The 3,020-nt window shown below is 31.7% G+C and overlaps 1 long non-coding RNA gene across 1 annotated transcript; it reads right to left on the reverse strand.

Annotated features, from left to right (window-relative positions):
• Nucleotides 1–530: 530 nt before the first annotated feature.
• Nucleotides 531–2,805, reverse strand: LOC149898311 (uncharacterized). The gene is made up of 3 exons (XR_016458076.1): nt 2,231–2,805; nt 2,043–2,104; nt 531–1,968 (listed from the first exon to the last, which is right to left on the reverse strand). It is a non-coding gene; the product is annotated as an uncharacterized LOC149898311 (long non-coding RNA).
• Between the last annotated feature and the right edge of the window lie 215 nt (nt 2,806–3,020).

Below are 3,020 nucleotides of genomic sequence, written 5' to 3' on the forward strand. Positions count from 1 at the left end.
GCCACCGATCGCGGAATCAAATCTTTATTAATATTAGATCGGCAAACACATTGTTCTTTACAAGGGCATTGTGCAAACATAATTTTTGTAATTGCGTTGCTGTAGGTACGTTTCTTCCCCTATTATTTTATAGGCCCTTTGTAAATGCTGTTTGACTTTGGAAATTATTTCTTACGCAAACTGGCTTTCCGCTTTTAATTTATTGAAGTACAAAAATATTGTTGTAAATATATTTATACGGATTTGGGGATACTTACCTCAATGAAATTGTGACGCTATAATAATTCCGTACTTTATGGAAAGTCTTCAAATACATTATACCTATATACATACTTTGAGATTGACATCAACTTATCTTTTGAAAAATAAACTGGATCATATCAAAAGTGGTTTATTTTCAAACTAAGATATAAAGATAATTAATACCTACCTACACTATAAAGGGAATAAAATATAGGTAGGTACCCAAAATACGCTTAAATAATACATTATAAACTTATTAATTTATATTGAAACTATTAAGACGATACACAAAAAAAAATCCACTGCTTGGCGGGCGGAGTCTAATAGCTCGCTATCGCGAACGCGGGTGTGCGCGAAGTCATTCTTGCAAACTCGCCGCGCTGCCGCTGGCCGACTCGGGACAAACATGTATGGAGTCGTCATACAGTTATAATATTGTCATACATTTATTTAATTGTTGATTTATTGGTTTTATTTTCTTGCTTATAAACAAATAATCTTCTTTTTAACAACTAATTAGACATTATTAATAATTATTATCATTTCGTAATGTTTACTTTATTACAAAATAATACAGGTTATAAATAATCTTTAAAATAACAAAAAATATTGTTACTCTGAAAAAATGAAATGGTACTCAATAACGCGGACTACTGAATTGATTTAGATAGAATTTGATGCTGACGTAGATATTACATCATGCCCAGAAATGAAAGGTACTATTTCTGAAAGAAGTTATAAACCCTAATTCTTCTCAGTCAAAGTCAAGAGTGGAAGATATCACTAATACAGTAAAACTGATGCGAAACTTTGGATGTTAATTTGTATATTTTTTTGTTAGTTGTTACTTAATCACGTCAAGACTACATTACCAATTTTGATAAAATATAGCTAATTGCCTGGATTTACACATAGGATACTTTTTATCCGAACTGAACACTTCTGTGGGAAAAAACAGGATTCACGATATAACCTAATTCCACGCGGGCAAAGCCGCGGTCGGAATGATATTTTTTTAAATAAAAAAATTGTTTAAAAAAAAACACAAAATATATTGACGCATGTATTTATTTTTTGCACTCTATTATAATTGTAATTATTCATTACAAATAATCAAAATAAAATAGCCAGAACAAAGTTAGGCCCTGTGGTAGGGTAGGTAGGCAGGTACAGCAATGTGAGACGAACACTGGCTTATTTATACCAATAATAATGTATTATAAAATATAAACATTAAATTAACTTTACAACAAAAATACATAATATTAGCTAATGTGAAAACGAATCAACCAATCATCCCACAACAATGAAATGTGCACACAAATATTCATCCAAATCGGTTCATGTGATTAGGAGGAGTGACTGCAGCGCCATCTTCCGGGCCCAATTGTGTTTCCAGATCACCCAGGAACTCAATTTAATATACTTACACAAAATTTTTCGAAATAAAAACTCACATTACTATGTAAATATGAATATAAACCTGTTTTAGCACTAAGCAATTTCCCGCACAGGTGTAGTAAGTATAAATGAAATAAATATCAACATCAAATTCTTTATACAACATACTTATCTACCACCTACTAAGAAATGTAATTCTTGAAATTTTTTCGTATTTTTTTAAATATAATACTACTCCAATGAGCTCCTGTTCCATATTATGTCCACCATACTTCCACTAAGTTCACCATGATTTTTTATTTCTTTGCACTTTGTTGCTTTTTGCTAAAAATGGAATCATGTTATAAAACCAGTAGAGCGTTGATAACATACATTTTTGACTGAATAAAGGTACTTACGAAGGAGTGGGTTCACATTGTGAACAATCAGTGGGTTTATTTTCCTTCTGGATTCCGGATTTCTGAAAAGATTATCTATGCTATAAATGAAAAAATCTTACACATTCGTTATGTACTTAAAACAGGGGTACATATCAAACATCGTCTATAATACAATTATCATCAAATTTAAAATAAAACCAACTTACTTCATTAATTTGTTCCAATTCTAAGCATTCTTTTTCCTCCAACCTTTATGTTTCTTCTTCTTATTTTCTTTATTGTCCCCATTTGTCTCATTTTGTCTTATTGTGTTGTCACCCTTTTTTACGATTGCGCGAGCGACACAAGTTCCCCGTGTGACGGCCGTAGCGGGAATGACTCGTGCAGCGATCGGGGTAGGAAGGTACAGGGCGGCTCTCGCTATATTGGCTGGTCGCGCGCTAATTTCAAGTATTTCTTGTTTATTTCAAAACCATCGCATATTTCAAAATTCTAAATCGGTAGACGTATAGGTTGTATATTTTATAGTTAATATCCAAAAAGTCGTAACTTTACGTTTGTTATTTTGAAGATGCCAGAGATTAAAAAAAAATAACAATGAGAACTTTGTATTTTTTTTCTATCGAGAAAATATCATGGAATCATGTTTCTAAAACGGTAGACGTATAGTGTTACTATTGAACTTTCTTGTCAAGAATTTTCATCACGACAACTTTAATAATATAAAAATTACGAAGGTTTAAAAAGGGCCGTAAATGTTAGAAAAATTAATTCATCACCTTAACTCGAGTTCCTTTCCTTATACTTGACCCCCAAAGGCCCAAAGGTGATAAAATAAATCAACATCAAATAATTTATACCTGTTTTAAATTTTAATAGACGCTAGACATCGTACTATACCTAATATATAGCGTACATAGAGGCATACATTACCGAATCAAAACAGATATTTACTCGAGGCGAGGATGTGACTATTAATTTACATACTAATTTATC

Source organism: Colias eurytheme, chromosome 23 (genome assembly GCF_061535395.1).
Source record: "Colias eurytheme isolate Ceu_HAF_F1 chromosome 23, ilColEury1 Martin Lab GWU primary, whole genome shotgun sequence".
NCBI classification, from domain to species: Eukaryota; Metazoa; Arthropoda; class Insecta; order Lepidoptera; family Pieridae; genus Colias; species Colias eurytheme.